This window comes from Rhinatrema bivittatum, chromosome 3 (genome assembly GCF_901001135.1).
Source record: "Rhinatrema bivittatum chromosome 3, aRhiBiv1.1, whole genome shotgun sequence".
NCBI classification, from domain to species: Eukaryota; Metazoa; Chordata; class Amphibia; order Gymnophiona; family Rhinatrematidae; genus Rhinatrema; species Rhinatrema bivittatum.
Window position 1 is genome coordinate 521,749,988 of NC_042617.1, and position 20,382 is coordinate 521,770,369.

At 44.7% G+C, this 20,382-nt stretch overlaps 1 protein-coding gene across 1 annotated transcript in view; it reads right to left on the reverse strand.

Annotated features, from left to right (window-relative positions):
- Positions 1-20,382, reverse strand: part of LOC115088208 (pre-mRNA-splicing factor PRP46-like) — a 273,466-nt gene that overhangs the window by 145,860 nt on the left and 107,224 nt on the right. The window lies entirely within an intron of this gene.

Sequence of the window (20,382 nt, forward strand, 5' to 3'; positions counted from 1 at the left end):
TCAATCTACAGCTGTACTGCACAAAACCTCTTTCCATCTGCCATATGGGCGCCACGTATCTTGGAATCTTCCATAATTCTTCTTAACATGTGCCGTGATTTCAGCCAGTCGATATACAGTCTCAAGTTTATTTTGAATTTCAGCTAAGGTAGAAATCTGGGGAGATTTCCATTTCCTTGCTATTTCAATCCTGGTAGTGGTAAAGATGAAGTTGACCAGTCTATTAGAACTATCCTTGCCCGGAATAAGGATATCCTTAATAGCGCATGTTGAGGGAGAATCTTTGTGTCATCCCACAAAGCTGATGAATCCATACTTCTATAGAACATAAGAACATAAGAAAATGCCATACTGGGTCAGACCAAGGGTCCATCAAGCCCAGCATCCTGTTTCCAACAGTGGCCAATCCAGGCCATAAGAACCTGGCAAGTACCCAAAAACTAAGTCTATTCCATCTAACCATTGCTAATGGCAGTGGCTATTCTCTAAGGGGTAGATTTTTAAAAAAATGCGCGTTCGCGTACATTTGTTGGCGCACCAGTCGCAAACAAAAGTACGCTGGATTTTATAGATACGCGCGTAGCCGCGTGTATCTTCTAAAATCCAGGATCGGCGCGCGCAAGGCTGCCGATTTTGGGCAGCCGGCGCGCGCCGAGCCGCGCAGCCTGCCTCCGGTCCCTCCGAGGCCGCTCCGAAATCGGAGCGGCCTCGGAGGGAACTCTCTTTCGCCCTCCCCTCACCTTCCCCTCCCTTCCTCTACCTAACCCACCACCCCCCCTGGCCCTATCTAAACCCCCCCCTACCTTTGTCCACGGATTTACGCCTCCCGGAGGGAGAAGTAAATCCACGAGCGCCAGCAGGCTGCTGGCGCGCCGAGACGCAACCCGGGGGTGGTTCCGGAGGGCGCGGCCACGCCCCCCGGACCGTCCCGGAAACCATGCCCCCGGGCCCGCCCCCAAAACGCCGCGTCCCGCCCCCAAAACGACATGTCGATCGGCCCCGCCCCCGACACGCCCCCGACAAAAAACCCCGGGACTTACGCGAGTCCCGGGGCTCTGCGCGCGCCGGCAGGCCTATGGAAAATAGGCGCGCCGGTGCGCAAGGCCCTACTCGCGTAAATCCGGGCGGATTTACGCGAGCAGGGCTTTTAAAATCCGCCCTTATGTGTCTGGTAGTGGCCTACCGGGGTCTGATCAAATTCTCAATAAAGTTTTTGTTGATTTTTTTTTTTTGTGTGAAAATGGCACCTGCCTATAAATTAAGGGATGAGCTAGGGTTGGGTAATATAAACAGTCTAACTTCAGTTAGTCAGCTGAGTGACTCACTGCTCCCTTGATTAACAAATGTTGTTCCTTATTCAAACCCAATCACACTACCTCAACACCTTTCCAAGGTGAGTAACTGAGCTGAACTATTCAACTTTTTTACTTTGGTATATACTGCTCCTAGCTTATTTCTAGCTTCTGGCTACTTTTTGTGGGGGTTTTTTTTTGGTTTTTTGTGGGTTTTTTTTTTTTTCAGTACAAGCACTGAGTTAGTATTAAATACAAACACTCAGCTCTTTAAAAGTCTGCAGAACACTCAGTTCTGCAGACTTTTAAAAATAAACACACTACCTACTGCTACCTTATTGACTGACTAAAAATACAAAGTCTAACTTGTTTATTCGCTGCCTACCTACTGCTACCTTATTGACTGACTAAAAATACAGTCTAACTTGTTTATTCACTGCCTGACTATTAAAGGCACAAACACACAAACACACTAAATAATATTCCCAAATAGTTAACTTTGCCCCAATACTTTTAAAAAAGACAATGTCCCAAGCAAAAACATACTGATTCCTTTCAGCCACCAGCAAGGTGATCCTCTCCTCTCAGTGTTTCCACTGGAAGCCCATAAAATCTGAATAATTTTAAAACTATTTACATTGGCACAAAGCCCATGGGTGCTTTTTACTCACAGAGTTTGCACCAATTTTCAAAGAATAAGTATATGCATACATTCACTTTGAAACTAGCCATAATAAAATGTGGTTATTATTTCCTTCAATGCTATGGATTGTTTAATGATTGTGCTATTCTGTGATGCATAATAGCTTAATCTGAAACACATTAAAAATAATAGATGTGTTTTGCCTTATCACTCATGTTTTCTTGAAATGCTACACATCTTACAAATTCTACCAGGGGTATGTAAACTTGTGAGCACAATTGTTCACAGTACGCTATATATCCACGTAAATACCTTTAAAATTGTCCTCTAAGGAGATGTACTAGAAAAATATTTAAGTTTCAGAAGATATTAGTGTTTAGAGGGATTGTGGTCACTGCAGCAAGTTTGCTTCCATAAACTGTGTTCTCTATAGACAGCAGGATGAATTAACCATGACACATGGCTGACATCCAATGTCACCAAATGGACCTTTCCTTTGTTCTACTTAGCATGTGCGGGAGTTCCTGCATAGGCATTGCCTCATGAGCCTCTTGGTCTATTTTAGAGCTAATTCCAGCTAGGTAATAAGACTCTTTAGGGAGGCAGGCAGGTATTTAGCATGGCTAATTAAATACTATCTACAGAGAACAGTATTTATGGTAAACACATTTTTTTCTCCAACAAGCAAGGCTGAATTAGCCATGATACATCAAGGAGTCTCAAGTTGAGGGTTGCAGCTGAGCATTTACTGAATAAGCAACTCAGACTCCACCATGTAGCGTACACTACTGTGAAAACAGGTAAAACTGCTTGTCCAAATTTTATGACACTTCTTGATAAGAACATACGAAATGTCATACTGGGTCAGACCAAAGGTCCATCAAGCCCAGTATCCTGTTTCCAACAATGGCCAATCCAAGTCACAGGTACCTGGCAAGTCCCCAAACATTAAATAAATCTCAAGCTACTATTGCTTATTAATTAATAGCAGTTTATAGATTTTTCATCTAGGAACTTATCCAAACCTTTTTTAAACCCATTTACACTAACTGCTGTAACCACATCCTCCAGCGATGAATTCCAGAGCTGAGTGAAAAAGAATTTTCTTCTATTTGTTTTAAATGAGCTACTTGCTAACGTCATAGAGTGCACCTAGTCCTTCTATTGTCTGAACTAGATTGTCCCGATAGTAATAGGATGTGAAGGTGTGAACTGACAACCAAATTGCAGCTTTACAAATGTCTTAAATAGGCCCAAGCTTGCAGATAAGCCACTGATGCAGCCATGGTTCTGACTAGATGAGATTTGACAGAGTCTGTAATCTGGAGGCCTGCTAGCACATAACAATGTGTGATATAGTCTGCTAGTCAACAAGACAATATACGTTTGGCAACTGTTATGTCCAATCAGTTAGGATCATAAGAGATGAAGAGCTGCTAGGCCTGATGTAGCTGCCTCCTTTTCTGGTAGTAAGCCAAGACTCTTTTACAGAGAAAAGAATAAAGGTTTTTTTTTTTACCTAAATGTGCATGTGGCCTCAGAAAGTGGGTAACACAATGGCTTGATTTATATGAAAAGCTAACATCACTTTTGGTAGAAACTTTGGGTGGGTGCAGAGCACCACGCTATTGTGAAAGAATTGAGAATAATAAAATCAATGCTTAAAGCTCATGCACTCTTCTGGCAGATGTGACAGCAATGAGGAATAATACTTTCCATGTGAGAAACTTCAGAGAAGCTGACTCCAATGGCTCCAAAGGTGGCATCATAAGCTGCACTAGAACCATATTAAGGTCCAATAGACAGGTGGTTTGGCCACCAAAGATTTAGTATGGCATATGCCTTTCATAAACGTTGACACTAAAGAATGAGTGGAGACCAGTTTACTGTCTACGTGAATAAGGCAGGCCACTATGGTACTGAGATGTACTCTCACCAATGAGGTACTGAGACCTGAGGAGAAAAAAAGAGCAAGTACTGAAGTAGCTCTCATAGTTCACATGCAAATAGGTCCAAGAAGCGTTGACACCAAGATGAGAACCATTTCCATTTTAAGCCATAAGCTGTTCTAATTTAAGTCTTTCTGGTGGATACTATTATGTCCTCATTTTCCTTGGGTAGGAAAAGTGAAGCAATTAGTGAGTGTGCAAAATCCAGGCTGTCAAGTTGAGAGAGGGAAGTTTCAGATGATATAGACGACACTATTCTTGAGTCAACAGGGACAGATTGGCTTCTAGAGGGATCAGAGAGGCTGATGGACTTATCTGGGCCATATTGCTACTATAATTATCAGGTGGGCCTGGTCTTTTCATACAATCTTTGCTATCAAAGGAATCCATGGAAAAGTGTATATGACATTTGTATTCCCAGTGAGCAGAAAAGCATCCTAAGTGGAACAGAGTTCGCTGGGAAAAATCTAACAAAATCTTTCCACTTTTCTGTTCTCCTCTGACACAAAGAGGTTGATTGAGAGATGTCCCCAAGCTCAAATGGTCTGTCAACTGTTGGCTGCTGTAGGAATCATTCATGAGTGTGAAATACCCTGAGGCAATACGCTAATGTGCTAGCAACCCAGGGAAGGTAGACTGCTTACAGAAGAGCTTCATGGTAGCACTCCTATTCCCATATTGTATTGTCTCTTAGCAGAGAATCCAAGACCTTGTGACTCCTTGCTTGTTGGCACAAAACATGGCTATTTGTCTGTTTGAATGAGAATTCTCTTTCCTTCTAGGAGATGCAAGAAAGTCCTTTAGACATATTCATCACTTGTAACTCAAGAAGGCTGATTTAAAATTGTCTTTCCACTAACAACCCTTGGGTTTGGAAGGGATCCATGTGAGCTCCTTATCCCTTGGAGGAAGTCTTTTATTAATGTCACCTGACATTAGTTGCAGGGGTCTAGCCACCAGCGGAGGTCTTGTTTCATCTCTTGCGAGACACTCATTAAAGTTGTCGAGGGCAGAGTTAACTCGTCCCAATGGGAGCGGAGGCCACACTGCAGGATTCGCATGTGGAGGCAAGTTAGCGATACTACATGAACCACCACCACCATGTAGCCTAGAACAATGAGCAATTCCCTGGCTGTTGTCTGATCTAAGTTCAGCAATCGATGAACCAGGATCTGAGACCATTCACTCCATTTGTCGGAAGAAACTATCTTCTGCAGATTCTATCCATGCCCCAATGAATTTGATTTTCTGAGACAGGATCAGGGTTGATTTTTCAAAATTTACTATGAACCCTAGGGATTGTATGAGTTGAATTTTCTTCTACAGGGAGGTCAGCATACCTTCTCTGGAAGATGCCATTACCAGCCAATCATCAAGGAAAGGAAAAAACAGATGCTCTTATGATGGAGATGTGCTGCTACTACAGCTAGGTATTTGGTAAAGACCATCGGTGCCACTGAAAGACTGAAGGGGAGCACCCGATCCTGGTAGGGAGAGGATTCTACCACACATGCAGATATTGCCAGTGGGCAGGAGGGATGGATGGATATATGAGCACAGGTGTCCTTTATACCAGGGGACATCCACTCCCCTGCTTGGATAAAGGGCAGGATTGTGTGGAGAAAGTTCATTTTGAATTTCTCTCAGAATGATTTAAGAACAAAATCTAAGGATGAGTCTCAATCCCCTGGATTTCTTGGGAATAAGGAAATAGCGAATAGAACTCCTCCCCATGTTGATTGTACTGTCTCAGGAGCAACTCCACCTCCAGGTATAGCTGCGCTGAGCAAGATAGATTCATATTGAAGACTTAGAAATGAAGAAGTGTAGCAAGTCGGGAGAAATTCAAGTGGTAACCAGATTTCACAATCTTGAGCACTCGGCGATTCTTGGTGATGTGACACCACTTTGCCACATAGAGACTAATTCTTCTCCCTACTGAAGAGGGGCGCAATTCAGGGTGGGTGTTCCCTTGGGGCTGCTCTTAGAATGATGCAGCCTGATCAGCACACAGTACTTCTTAAGCTCCAAAAGGCAGCAGCTGACTGGTGGGAAGGGGCTGGTCCAGAATAGTCCACAGGCAAGAGCAAAACAAGTTTGGAATACTGAGGCAGCAGTAAGGCAAAGCAGGAACACTGCGAAGAACAGAAACAGGAACCACAATGGCATAGGATCAAGGATCAGGACCAATTGCTCGGACAGTCACCAAGGGAACCAAGCCTCCTCTTATTTTACAGTAGCAGTAATGTCATCAGTGTGCAACACAGGAAGTCCTGAAGGCTGGGCCTATAAATGCAATGAGTGCGGACTGCCCTTAGTCTAAGTCACAGGATGCAGTCCCGAAACAGGATGCCGGGAACCATGTCGGGATGTTGCCACACAGGACATGTCACACCACTGAGCCCTGGGCATGTAGCAGCCCAGAATTGGCGGCATGTTACATACCCCTTCCCCTTAGACCCTCCATTATTGAGCTTGTGGAGAGAGACCCAATGGAACCTCCAGACCATAAAGGGGGCATTGAGGCTCTCTGCTGGTCCCCAAGATCCTTCCAAGGACCATAACCCTTCTAGTCCACCAAGTAATAAAGCAAATGTTGCTTACCTGTAACAGGTGTTCTCACAGGACAGCAGGATGTTAGTCCTCACATATGGGTGACATCATCAGGATGCAGCCCAATCACGGAAAACTTCTATCAAAATTTCTAGAACTTTGACTGGCCCCTACTGGGCATGCCCAGCATGGCACCAACCCTACAGCCAGCAGGGGTCCTTCTTCAGTCTTATTTGATAGCTACAGGCAGTGCCAAAAAAATAAAACAACAAAACGTTACGAGCCCAACACCACGGGGTGGCGGGCGGGTTTCGTGAGGACTAACATCCTGCTATCCTGTGAGAACACCTGTTACAAGTAAGCAACATTTGCTTTCTCACAGGACAAGCAGGATGGTAGTCCTCACATATGGGTGAGTACCGAGCTGAGGATGTCCGAACATGCACCAAATGTACCCAACGGCGTGCAACAGGCACAACAACTGGGGGGGAATTTGGTAGAGGGCATCCTGAACCCCACCGGGCAGGCGAAAGGGTGTAGGTACGTCACCTTGGAAATAAGTTACGCAGGACAGACTGGCCGAAGATGGAATCTTGTCTTCCAGCTTTGTCCAAGCAATAGTGGGCTGCGAAAGAATGGAGAGAACTCCAGGTGGCAGCCCTGCAAATGTCAGGAAGCAGCACCGATTGTAGGTGTGCTACTGAAGTCGCCATGGCCCTCACAGAGTGTGCTTTAACACGGTCTTGAAAATGAATGCCTGCTTGCTGATAGCAAAAAGATATGCAGTCCGCCAACCAGGAGGAGAGAGACTGCTTACCCACAGGTTGCCCTAATTTGCTGGGATGGAAAGAGACGAACAACTGAGTACTCTTCCTGTGTGCAGCTATACGGTATAGGTAGAACGCTAGAGCCCGTTTACAGTCAAGGGTATGCAGAGCCTGTTCCCCTGGATTGGAATGGGGCCTGGGAAAGAAGGTAGGTAGTATGATGGATTGATTAATGTGAAACTCCGAAACTACCTTAGGTAAAAACTTAGGTTGAGTGCGGAGTACCGCCCGGTCCTGCAGGAGTTTAGTGTAAGGCGGATATGTAACTAGGGCCTGTAACTCACTAACCCTGCGAGCTGAAGTGATAGCCAAAAGGAAAATCACTTTCCATGTGAGATATTTTAGGTCTCAGGAGTGAAGAGGCTCGAATGGTGGTTTCATGAGCCGACCGAGAACCAGATTAAGGTCCCAAGAAGGGGCCGGAGGACGTAAAGTTGGCTTGATATGGAGCAAGCCCTTCAAAAAGCGTGTTACGAGGGGTTGTACCGATATAGGAACATCCCCGACACCTTTATGGAAGGCAGCTACCGCACTGACATGCATTCTGATGGAAGAGGTCTTTAGACCTGATTCTGACAAATGCCAGAGATAGTCCAAAAACCTTGGAATTGGACAGGAAAAGGGATCAAGGGACAGCGAGGTGCACCATGATGTGTACCTTTTCCATTTATAGGATAAGATTTTCTCGTGGAAGGCTTCCGTGAAACAATCAGGACACGAGAAACCGAATCTGAAAGGTTAAGCGGTTGAAGGATTAACTTTTCAACATCCATGCCGTCAGAGACAAGGCCTGAAGATTGGGATGGCGTAGGTATCCGTTGTTTTGAGTGATCAGATGCGGGTCCGTTCCCAAGGGAATGTGCCTGCGGATGGAGAGATCCTGGAGTATGGGAAACCACACTTGGCGTGGCCTGTGAGGTGCTATCAGGATCAAGGTTCCCTTGTCCTGACGTAGCTTCACAAGAGCCTTCGAGAGAAGAGGAAGTGGAGGGAATGCATAGAGCAGAACGGTTGCCCACGAGAGGGAGAATGCATCTCTGGGCGGAGAGCACTCGCTCTGAATGAGGGAGCAGAAATTGTCGACTTTGTGGTTCTGAGGGGACGCAAAGAGGTCTGTCTGGGGGTATCCCCATTGTCGGAAGATTGAGGTCGCTACCGAGGGGTTGAGAGACAACTCTCGTGTGGTTGGAAGACCCGACTCAGTTTGTCTGCCAAGACATTGTCCACTCCCGGCAAGTAGGTGGCCCTGAGGTACATCGAGTGGGAAAGCGCTTCCGCCCAAATCTGCACAGCTTCCTGACACAGAAGGAAGAAGCCTGTGCCTCCCTGCTTGTTGATGTACCACATGGCCACCTGGTTGTCCGTCTGAATCAGGATGACGTGATTTGACAGGCGTTCCTGAAAAGCCCTGAGAGCATATCACATTCCTCGAAGCTCTAGGAAGTTTATTTGATGTTTGGCTTCCCCTGGAGACCAAGACCCTTATCTCTGTAGATTGTCCATGTGGGCTCCCCACCCGGGATTGGAAGCATCGGTGGTGAGAATGAGTTGAGGATCTGGCACTTGAAAGGGCAGTCCCTGGGGGAGATTGTTCTGATTTTTCCACCAGGCGAGAGACAGACGGAGTGAGTCGATGATGTGGACAATGGTCGACAGAGGCTGAACAGCTTGAATCCATTGTGACCTCAGAGTCCAATGCATGAGTCTCATGGCCAAGCGGGCCATTGGTGTGACATGGACTGAGGACGCCATGTGTCCGAGAAGGACGAGGAATTGGCGAGCCGTTGCCGTATGTTGAGACTGCAACTAGTGAGCGAGAGACACGAGTGTTAGCGCTCGTTGTTGAGGTAGAAAGGCTTTTGCCTGCAAGGTGTCCAAGTCTGCCCCAATGAATGACAAGGTTTGAGATGGGATTAAATAGGATTTTCCATAATTGACAAGAAATCCTAGCGAAATTAGAGTGTGTAGGATGAAATTGAGGGACGACAGAGCAGTTTGCTGGGTTGGAGCCCTGATTAACCAGTCGTCCAGATAGGGGTAGGCGTGAACACCTTGTTTCCTGAGGAAAGCTGCGACAACCACGAGGCATTTGGTGAAGACTCGTGGTGCAGATGCTAGGCCGAACGGAAGCACTCAGTATTGATAGTGTTTGGGGCCTACTAAAAACCAGAGGTATTTGCGATGAGTAGGAGTTATCGCAATGTGAATGCGTCCTGGAGGTCCAGAGAGCAGAGCCAGTCTCCTCTTTGTAGAAGAGGTAGAAGCGACCCCAAGGTTACCATCTTGAACTTTTCCCACTGGAGGTACTTGTTGAGTGTACGTAGGTCCAGAATTGGACGAACTCCCCTGGATTTTTTGGGGATCAGAAAGTACCGAAAATAGAATCCTAGGCCTTGCTGCGAGAATGGGACAGGTTCTATTGCTTTTAACTGAAGAAGGAGGGAAACCTCCTGATCCAGAAGGATAGAGTGGTCGGATGTCTCCCACGTCCGCAGAGGTGGTGAGTGCGGTGGCAGAGCGAGAAAGTTCAGGTTGTAACCCCGAGCAATGATTGCTAGAACCCATTGGTCGGTTGTGATTGATTGCCACGTGTTGTGAAAGTGGCATAATCGACCTCCTACTGGTATGCTTGGCAGAAGAATAAGGCTGCTGCTCTCCAAGTGGAAGTCAAAAACCTGAAGCAGGCCCTGGCTGGGGAGCTGCTTGTGATTTTTGCTTTCGGGCTTGGCGAGGCTGAGGCTTTTGATAAGGTCTCGTAGTTCAGGACCTTGCTAGTATAAGATAGGCGTTCCTCGGACGGTAGAACAACTTCTTAGAATCCTTCCTGAAGGGCTGTCTTTAGGAGAAGTTGGAAGGTATTGATGAAAGCTGTTTAAGGGTCTCATGATGGTCCTTTAATTCAGCCACCATTCGCTGGATCTGTTCACCGAACAGATTGTCTCCTACACATGGTAGGTCAGATAGCCGGTCTTGTACTTCTGGGCAAAGGTCAGAAGATTTGAGCCAGGCCCATCATCTTGCCGAAATAGCAGCTGCAGACACTCTAGTAGAGGTGTCGAAGATATCATAAGATGTCCTAATCTCATGTTTTCCTGCCTCAAAACCCTTGTTTACAAGTGTTTGAAGCTGATCTTGGAATTTTTCAGGCAGGGTTTCAGAGAAGTCCTGTATCTGCTTGAAGATGACCCTATTATATTGGGTCATATAAAGTTGGTAAGCCACAATTAGGGAGATGAGCATGGCCCCTTGGAACACTCGTCGACCAATATTGTCTAGGATCTTCTGTTCCATAACAGGTGGGATAGATGAGTGAGGCTTTGACCTTTTTGCCTTCTTTTGAGCCGACTCTATCACAACTGAGTGGGGTCGAGCTGAGAATTTTGAAAGCCAGGGGCTGACTGCACTAAATAGGTAGTGTCAGCCTTTCTGTGTACTGGAGCAATGGATCCAGGGTTCTCCCAGTTCTTTTTGAGGAGGTCAAGAAGAACTTGATGAATGGGAATAGAAGTGATCACTTTGGGGCATCCAGGAATTGGAGCAACTCCATCATCTGCTGCCTATCATCCTGTTCCGTCTGAAGTTGAAAAGGGACCAAACTCAGACATTTCCTTCACAAAATTAATGAAAGAAAGGTCCTCTGGAGGAGAACACTTTCTACTTTCAGAAGGAGGAGGAGGTGAAAGTAAGTCATCGGTGTCTGTGGAAGTATCATCACCCCAGGTGTCATAAGGATCAGCAGACTGACCTGTAGGACGAGAAAGGGGTTGGATACCTGAAGGCCCCGGTCGAGGCTCTGAGAAAATCGGAGGAATCACCGGGGGCACCGAAGATGGCGCAGAAGGCATTGGTACCGGCATTGATGGCGCCGATGGACGTATCGGCACCGAGGGACGAATTGGCATCGATGGCTGAGGCAGAACTCCCGATGGAGGAATGCGGAACAGTGTTTCTCCTCCCGATGAAATTGTCAATGGGGAGGGCACCAGAGCCATCGGAGACCCAGGAACCACCGGTGGAAGGGCGGACATTAGCGCCTCCATCCAGGATAGCAGCAGTGCCAGCGCTGCTGCAATCGGGTCAGCGTCCGGTTCCACTCTCGGTGCCGGTGTCTGTGCCGGAGGGACCTGGAGCAGTTGCATCGCCTTGTCGATGGCCTCCTGAACCAGCCGGTCCAGTTCTTCTCGGAGACCTGGAGCAAGCAGCCCCGGCTCCGGAACAGAAGAGGGAGGCAGAGGCGGAATCACGACTCCCAAACCCCGATCGGGTGAGGGTGGCCTCGGTGACCCGGTCGCAGGAATAGTCGGTGCCTTTCCTGGACGGGGCTTCTTTGACGGTGGCGAGGTCGATGATTTCGCTCCCTCGACGGTCTGAGTCCTACGATGTCGATGTTTCTCCCTGCGAGCCCCTCGATCCTGTGGGGGAGTAGCAGGCGTCGATGGCCGTGAAGACGTCGATGGCGGACGGTCACCGGACGGTGGACGATGCTGGCGCGACGTCGACAGTGCCGGTTCCGATGACGTTGATGCGATGGACGGCGTCGGGTCTGAGCACGAAAGAGGAGTTCCATCTTCTCCATTCTGGCTTTGCAACCTTTTGGTGTCATGACGGCACATTTGGTGCAAGTCAGGACATCATGCTCACGGCCTAAACACATTACACAGACTCCATGAGGGTCTGTGATAGACAAGGTGCGAGTACAGTCCGGGCACCAACGGAACCCCGACGCCATGGCCACAGAAAAAAAATCGAGCCACGGTACGGTTGACGGTCAGTAAGCCAGAGGGCCAAACTCGACGGTAATCGACGGAAGACAGTGAAAAAACTTACCGGAGTACCGCGGCCTGAGAAAAGTTAGAGGAGGGACCCCTGTGGGGCAATTTAAGTTTAATTAATTCCGTGAGGAAAATTCCTGTCAAGAATCTATTCAGAGCTCCTAAACCGCGAGGCTACTGCTGCGCGGAAAAAAGAAGACTGAAGGGGGACCCCTGCTGGCTGCAGGGTTGGTGCCATGCTGGTCATGCCCAGTAGGGGCCAGTCAAAGTTCTAGAAACTTTGATAGAAGTTTTCCGTGATTGGGCTCCATCCTGATGATGTCACCCATATGTGAGGGCTATCATCCTGCTTGTCTTGTGAGAAAGTTTATTTCTTACCATTTTGGAGTTGATGATGTCATTTATTTCAAACTCCAATTCCAAGTCAGCAGGGTTTTTCTAAGAGTATCTGTTGAGAATCAATGGTTTGAGCAGAGAGTCATCCAAGGAATTATGAAAATGGAGGGCAGGGGGAAGCTTGAGCTGATAAAGCAAATCAATCCAGTGCCCTATGACCTGAAAAGGCCAGATAACCCTAGGGGCAAATTTAAGTGAGCATATCTCGAGTCAGATGTTCTTTGAGCTGAGCCAAACTTACCCCCAGAGACAAACTGTGGAACAGATCTACACTTCCTTTTGGCACTCTTCTTGAAATAATCAGTAGCTTTCACAAGAAGGATATGAGTATTCCTCCATATCTCCTGCAGATTGGCAGAAAGACAATCAACACAGGGATTTCTGTAGACACAAAGAGAAGTAAAGACACCTTAGGGTGTTTGTTATGCACTCCGAGAACAGAGAGGATCTTGAAAATTCACTGACATGGTTGTTGTAGCAGAATTCGGCCAATGGAACTAATTGCACCCAGTAATTCTGCCTACCTGACACATAGGTTTTAAGGAAGCTCTCCAGGATCTTTTTAACTCTCTGTCTGGCCATTAGACAGAGGGTGATAGCCAGAGGAAATGTCTAATGCCACCTCCAACTATTTACAGAGGGCCTGCCAAAATCTTAAAGTAAACCCAACTCCACTGTGCTGAAAATATGTTCAATTCCATATAATGGGTCCTGCGATGGAAAAAGCTCTTTTAGGAGTTATTGCCAGCCTAATGATCCTGGGTAATGGGATCTGTAGTAAGAATTAATTTTTTGATCTAAGATTACATACAGGAATTTAAAAGTTTAAGATAGCTAGTAACCATGGACTTTTATTATTGTAAATAAGATTATGTAAAGTAGATATCATTTTATATGAATTCTCCATTGTAAGGGTAGCCAATGCAAAGAAAATAAAACCGGAGTAATATGGTCATGTAATTTTTATCAAATAATAAACGTGCAGCTGCAATCTGTACCAATTGGAGTGGTTGGATAGATGACTGGAGCAGACCGGTATAAATAAAATTGCAATAGTCAAGTCCTGAACTAAAAATTGAAGAACAGTTCTGAAGGCAATAGGTTCAAGTAAAGGCTTTAGGTGTTTAAGGAGATGCAGTTTATAAAAGAAGATTTGACAACTGACTTGATATGGGTTTGCATATCTAATTTGGTATCAAGGATGACTCCAAGATTTCGAACATAATTTGATATATGAACAGTAGAGTTATCTAAGGAGATGGATTCGGGGATATCATTGAAAGAGGAATTTCCAAGAATCATAATTTCCATCTTTGAAAGATTTAGGCAGAGTTTATTGTGAGACAGCCAAGCTTTTATTGAAGTTAGACAAAGAAGGATAAATTGAAGAGTGGATTGCAGTTATGATGTGTGGGGAAGTGGAATTGAATTTCATCGGTGTAAATATGATAGATGAAATCTAGAGTAGACACTAATTGACAAATGGGGGTAAGATAAATATTGAATAGAACAGCAGAAAGTGCAGAACCTTGTGGGAATCCAGTTTTAAGAGTAAACCAAGAGGAGGTAGAAGAATTTATATGTACTTTATTTTATTTATTTATTTAAGGTTTTTATATACCGACATTCATGAAGCCATCACATCATGCTGGTTTACAAATAAACAGGGGTGCAATAAATACATCAAAACAGAAATAACGTGTCGAAGAAAGCAGTTACAATTAACAAGGACTATTGAACTGGGATCAGAGGAAATAAAGATAGTTTAGCAGAGACTAAATTATATACAAGGAGTTTTGTATATAATATATATGTGTATATATATATATATATATATATATATATATATATATATATATATATATATGTATATAATAATATAACTACTTGTTGAGTTTGATTGTGTAGATATGATTTAAACCAAGAAATGACAGTACCAGACAAACCACTATTTGTCAAATGGGACAATAATATGTCATGAGTGATGGTATCGAAAGAAGCAGATGGAGCTAGGAAAACAAACATGGGAAGCACCAGAGTCAAATCCGTGATGAACAATGTCAATGTTTATCAAGATGGTCAGTGACCTGCTTTATACAACAGATTCTATAATTTTAGAAAGGAAAGGAAGGGAGGAAATGGGCCAAAATTACAGAAGTCTGGGTTATTGATTGTAGGATTCTTTTGTATTAGTGTAATGGCAGCAGTTTTTAAAGAGGTACTACATATTCCTGAAGTAATATTCCTGTAGTCAAGGAAAAATTTACAGTTTGAGAGACAGGTTGAGCTATCAATCACACCAAAAAAGCCCTCAAACACAATCTGTGTATTCCAGTAACCAAAGTTGTAAACAATAAATCACAATGTATGGTTAAGACTGGTATCTCATTCATACAATCATATTACAGCCTTCAAATTTCAAAAGAAAATATACACAATTTTTGTAGGACCCCTACTCATAGTCAATATAATATACCAGACTCTTCTTGTGGTATCGGGTCCCTTTACTTTGTTTATATCATTTTTATCAATTTTCTATTTTTACTTTTTTTATATATATAAAGTCCCAAAACTTGAAACAAGATGGAAATCCAGAGTTTTTCAAAACATAAATGAGCTTAACAATTCTTTTGTCCAGCTGAACTGGTAAACGCAGTCACAGTACAAGTAATAATGATGTCACACATTCAATTATAATCACAAAATTATAATGGTGATACTCATCCAAACTCAGTCCCGACACGATCGCGTTTCGCACCACCAAAAAAGGGGTCCTGCCTCAGGGGAGTAACTCCTTCACGATTATTCATCAGTGAAATCCAGTAAAGAATCCATCGATGCTCAATTCATATTAACAGTCAGCTATTCCTTAGTCCAAAGTTATTTTCACGGTCTACATTTAGACTTGCACTGCTTAAAGAAACACGGCAACCAACTGGACCCTTTAAACTCCAAAGGCTGGAAGTTATGACAGCGACCTGGGTTTCCAATCAGGTCGTATTAGTTTTCAACCAGGTCGTACATTGGCATTGCTTCCTCACCACACTAGTCTTCTATCAGGTCAAGCATCGGAAATCCCGGAATTGACAGCGCGTCCCTCAAAGAGTCCAACCCGATCATCCTAGGTTTATAAACAAATCGTTCTCCGGATGTTATTTTATTTACACAAAAACTATGTTTAAGATCCAGCATGTATAGATAGCTTATTATATGAAACTGTACACAAACACTAACACGCAATCATAACTATATCAGCCCAACAATCCAAAAAACCAGAAAGCCAGAGATGACGGCCCACCTCTTCAGTTTCCAAACAGGTCATCTCTAATATCCAAATCAATCGGCGCACAGGCATTGATGTTAACTAGAACCCCACAGTATATTTTTCAGATCAGAGAGTACCAATTGATCTTTTCGCTCACACCAAAAGGATCCATAGAGTTCAACATATAAATCCAATGATGTTCCCGTCTGTTGAGGCGATATTGTATATCTCCACCCCTGTGACTCAATTGTACCTTTTCCACAATCAACCAACGTAGGTCAGTGAATATATGTTGATGTTGGATGCAATGCTGCACTAACGGGACAGTAATCTTTGATGTCTTTATACAACTCCTATGCTCTATCAATCTCGTTCTGATCTGTCTCTTCGTTCTACCAATATAGATCAATCTACAGGGACACTGAATGACGTAGATCACGCCTTCAGAGTCACATGTGGTCAAGGTCCGTAAATGCACTACAATGTCCGAATGAGGAGCCTGCTAACGGTCTCCAGTTAAAGATAAAGCACACATATCGCAGTGTCCACAAGTCACAGGTTGCCCCAGTGTGGAAATGAATGTAGACCTGACCACCAGATCTCATAAATTTTGCCCCCTAAAAAATGCAAATCTTGGTCCAGTTTGAAAAACATCATGAAGCGCCAAAATATGTCAATGGGTACGCACCACATTTATTACTGCATTAATTTGGGCAGAATATTTTAGAGTGCATGTAAGCTGTTGTGAAAACGGACGTTGTTGATATTGAAGCAAAAGGGATCTATTTGCAAAGAGAGCCCTCTTAAAAGCTTTCTTCAAAATAGATCTTGGATATCCCCTCTGGACAAATCTCATAAACAATCCCGATGCTTGTATCCGAAACTCTTCCGTAGTAGAACATATCCTACATAGTCGTAAAAATTGGGATATTGGTAACCCATTCTTCAATCTGGTGGGATGAAAACTTGAATGCATTACATAGTTCTGAGGGACTATCAGCCATTGGGTAGTAAGACCCACAGTAATGTTTTTTGTGATGGATATTACAGTGTTAAAGAGGACCTTAGGATTACTGCTAACATCTTGAATACACTTACAATAGAAGTTTTTCTTTGCTAATTTAACTGCTGTTCGATAAGAGCAAGTTTGCTTACCTTAAACGGTATTTTCCGTAGATAGCAGATGAATTAAGAACATGTCATACTGGGTCAGACCAAGGGTCCATCAAGCCCAGTATCCTGTTTACAACAGTGGCCAATCCAGGTCATAAGAACCTGGCAAGTACCCAAAAACTAAGTCTATTCCATATTACTGTTGCTAGTAATAGCAGTGGCTATTTTCTAAGTGAACTTAATAGCAGGTAATGGACTTCTCCTCCAAAAACGTATCCAATCCTATTTTAAACACAACTATTCTAACTGCACTAACCACATCCTCTGGCAACAAATTCCAGAGTTTAATTGTGCGTTGAGTAAAAAAGAACTTTCTCCGATTAGTTTTAAATATGCCACATGCTAACTTCATGGAATGCCCCCTAGTCTTTCTATTATCCGAAAGAGTAAATAACCGATTCACATCTACCCGTTCTAGACCTCTCATGATTTTAAACACCTCTATCATATCCCCCCTCAGTCGTCTCTTCTCCAAGCTGAAAAGTCCTAACTTCTTTAGTCTTTCCTCATAGGGGAGCTGTTCCATTCCCCTTACCATTTTGGTTGCCCTTCTCTGTTCCTTCTCCATCACAATTATATCTTTTTTCAGATGCGGCGACCAGAATTGTACACAGTATTCAAGGTGCGGTCTCACCATGGAGCGATACAGAAGCATTATGACATTTTCCGTTTTATTCACCATTCCCTTTCTGATAATTCCCAACATTCTGTTTGCTTTTTTGACTGCCGCAGCACACTGAAACGACGATTTCAATGTGTTATCCACTATGACGCCTAGATCTCTTTCTTGGGTTGTAGCACCTAATATGGAACCTAACATTGTGTAACTATAGCATGGGTTATTTTTCCCTATATGCATCACCTTGCACTTATCCACATTAAATTTCATCTGCCATTTTGATGCCCAATTTTCCAGTCTCACAAGGTCTTCCTGCAATTTATCACAATCTGCTTGTGATTTAACTACTCTGAACAATTTTGTATCATCTGCAAATCTGATTATCTCACTCGTCGTATTTGTTTCCAGATCATTTATAAATATATTGAAAAGTAAGGGTCCCAATACAGATCCCTGAGGCACTCCACTGCCCACTCCCTTCCACTGAGAAAATTGTCCATTTAATCCTACTCTCTGTTTCCTGTCTTTTAGGCAGTTTACAATCCACGAAAGGACATCACCACCTACCCCATGACTTTTTTACTTTTCCTAGAAGCCTCTCATGAGGAACTTTGTCAAACGCCTTCTGAAAATCCAAGTATACTACATCTACCGGTTCACCTTTATCCACATGTTTATTAACTCCTTAAAAAAAGTGAAGCAGATTTGTGAGGTAAGACTTGCCTTGGGTAAAGCCATGCTGACTTTGTTCCATTAGACCATGTCTTTCTATATGTTCTGTGATTTTGATGTTTAGCAAATGTTGCTTACCTGTAACAGGTGTTCTCACAGGACAGCAGGATGTTAGTCCTCACATATGGGTGACATCACAGGATGGAGCCCAATCACGGAACACTTCTAGTCCCTACTGGGCATGCTCAGCATGGCACTAACCCTGCAGCCAGCAGGGGTCCTTCTTCAGTCTTATTTAAAAGCTACAGGCAGTGCCGACAAAGAAAATAATAAAACGAACCCGACACCGTGGGGTGGCGGGCGGGTTTCGTGAGGACTAACATCCTGCTGTCCTGTGAGAACACCTGTTACAGGTAAGCAACATTTGCTTTCTCACAGGACAAGCAGGATGGTAGTCCTCACATATGGGTGAGTATCGAGCTGAGGATGTCCGAACATGCACCAAATGTAGCCAAAGGTGTGCAACAGGCACAACAACTGGGGCGGAATTTGGTAGAGGGCATCCTGAACCCCACCGGGCAGGCGGAAGGGTGTTGGTACGTCACGTCGTAAATAGGTTATGCAAGACAGACTGGCCAAAGATGGAATCTTGTCTTCCGGCTTTGTCTAAGCAATAGTGGGCTGTAAAAGTATGGAGAGAACTCCAAGTGGCAGCCCTGCAAATGTCAGGAAGTGGCACAGATTGTAGGTGTGCTACTGAAGTTGCCATGGCCCTCACAGTGTGTGCTTTAACATGGTCTTGCAGTGGAATGCCCGCTTGCTGATAGCAAAAGGAAATGCAGTCCGCTAGCCAGGAGGAGAGAGTCTGCTTACCCACAGGCTGCCGCAATTTGTTAGAATGGAAAGATACAAATAATTGAGTGCTCTTCCTGTGGGCAGCTGTACGGTCTAAGTAGAACGCTAGAGCCCGTTTGCACTCAAGGGTATGCAGAGCCTGCTCACCTGGATTGGAATGGGGCCTGGGAAAGAAGGTAGGTAGTATAATGGATTGATTAAGATGAAACTCTGATACTACCTTAGGTAAGAATTTAGGGTGAGTCCAAAATACCGCCCGGTCTTGCAGGAGTTTAGTGTAAGGCGGATAGGTAACTAGAGCCTGCAACTCACTAACTCTGCGAGCCGAAGTGATTGCCAGAAGGAAAATCACTTTCCATGTGAGAAAGTGAAGTTCACAGGATTGGAGAGGCTCAAATGGTGGTTTCATGAGCCGACCCAAAACCAGGTTGTGTTCCAAGAAGGGGCCGGAGGACGCAGTGGAGGCTTGAGGTGTAGCAAGCCCTTCAAGAAGCGTGTTACAAGGGGTTGCACTGAGATAGGGACATCACTGATACCTTTATGGAAGGCGGCTATTGCACTGACATGCATTCTAATGGAGGATGTTTTGAGACCTGACTCTGGAAAGTGCCAGAAACAGTCTAGAAACTTCGGGATGGGACAAGTAAAAGGATCAAGGGCCTGAGTAGAGCACCATGATGTGAACCTGTTCCATTTGTAGGAATATGATTTTCTCGTGGAAGGCTTCCGTGAAGCAATCAAGACACGGGAGACTGGATCAGAAAGGTTAAGCAGCTGAAGGATTAACCTTTCAACATCCATGCTGTCAGGGACAAGGTATGAAGATTGGGGTGGCAAAGACACCAGTCACTTTGAGTTATTAGAAGCGGGTCTGTTCCCAGAGGAATGTGCCCGCGAATGAAAAGATCCTGAAGGATTGGAAACCACACTTGGCGGGGCCAGTGGGGTGCTATCAGGATCATGGTTCCCTTGTCCTGACGTAACTTCATGAGAGTCTTCGAGAGAAGTGGAAGTGGAGGGAATGCGTATAGGAGAGCGGTTGATCACGATAGGGAGAACGCGTCTCTTGGTGGATAATGTTGGCTGTGAGTGAGAGAGCAGAAATAGTCTACTTTGCGATTCTGGGATGACGCAAAGAGGTCTATGTGAGGATGACTCCATTGTAGGAAGATGGAGTTCGCAACTAAGGGATTGAAAGACTACTCATGCAGTTGAAAGTTGCGACTCAACTTGTCTGCCAACACGTTGTCCACTCCCGGCAAGTAGGTGGCCCTGAGGTACATTGAGTGGGAGAGGGCCTCCGCCCATATCTGTGCAGATTCCTGACACAGAAGGTATGATCCCATCCCTCCCTGCTTGCTGATGC